Raw genomic sequence first — 1,311 nt, forward strand, 5'->3', positions numbered from 1 at the left:
GCGGCCGGAAGCGCTTTGCGTTTCCCGCTAGTCCGGCCGTGGTGGTTCAATCACATTTTACATGCAACGGGATGGCGATCAAGTTCAGCGTCAAACATGCGACGCTCTTCTGGCTATCACACCTCGTTCTCTGATTACGCTTTCACCGTTAACTACTACAGCTACCACAAGGGTTTGTTTAATCATTTAACATGGACGTTAGTCGTCGGGATGGAGATGTACCACCAATCATCAAAGTGGGTGCATCCACGTTAAACGGTGGTATAATAATAATAATAATATCTGGGGTTTAACGTCCCAAATCCACGATGTGGATTTATGAGGGACGCCGTAGTGAAGGGCTCCGAAAATTTCGACCACCTGGTGTTCTTAACGTGCACCTAAAGCTAAGCACACTGTAAACGATGTTATAATTGCCAGACATCAATATACATTGTGCAAACTCCATTATATCAACTCAGTTACTTCTGTAAGGGCACGCTTTACTTTCGTGTTATTCCGATTCCTATGAAGGAGGGATCAACCGTCTTTTATTGCGTATTGATAAACTGTTACGGTCCGTGCCGTAAGAAAACTAGCATTTATGCTTTACCGATTTCTAGTTATTATCTTTCATGATGCATACAGAAATTTTCACTAGCAATGCGAATTCTAGCATCAACGCAAAACACTTGTTGCGCTGGGAACAACGTACCAAGAAGGACCTCTTAATATTCGCAAATTTGTGTCGGGACACAACTTTAGATTACTTTAGTGCAACTTTCTTATAAGGTAACTAGTTGCTCGTTGGGCTACTCTATAGAAATGCGACATGAAATTATTTCTTGTGCAGTTATGAGAAAAAAAGACATACCCAAACGCTTGAATACATCGATCCTCTGTTTACGCATTATTTCCAAAAGTCTTAAGTCATGTGAACATTCTGTCTTACGTCAGGTATACCACACGGATGTATCCTGGGACCATTTTTGTTTAATTTATATGTAATGATATTGTCCAGATTCACTCCAAGGCAGTTTTTGTTACATACGCCGATGACACCAGTGTGTTCTTGAGCGGCAAAGATACCAACGAATTACTGAAGAATGCTAACGAAGTACTTGCCATTGTCGAGTGTTGGTCAACCTAAATGCTTTAAAAATTAATGCAATGGTTTTCATTCTGAAGGTAAAACTGCACTGTGTTTTCAATCTTTCAGTTATGAATCCTAAAACACAGACATTTTGCAATTTTCAAAACCCTTAGTGTTTGGTTTAATGAAAAGTTGCTGTGGGATGTCCCCGTCAATCAAGTATGCTTGGCTGCCTATTA

The sequence above is a fragment of the Rhipicephalus sanguineus genome, chromosome 8 (genome assembly GCF_013339695.2).
Source record: "Rhipicephalus sanguineus isolate Rsan-2018 chromosome 8, BIME_Rsan_1.4, whole genome shotgun sequence".
Taxonomy (NCBI): Eukaryota; Metazoa; Arthropoda; class Arachnida; order Ixodida; family Ixodidae; genus Rhipicephalus; species Rhipicephalus sanguineus.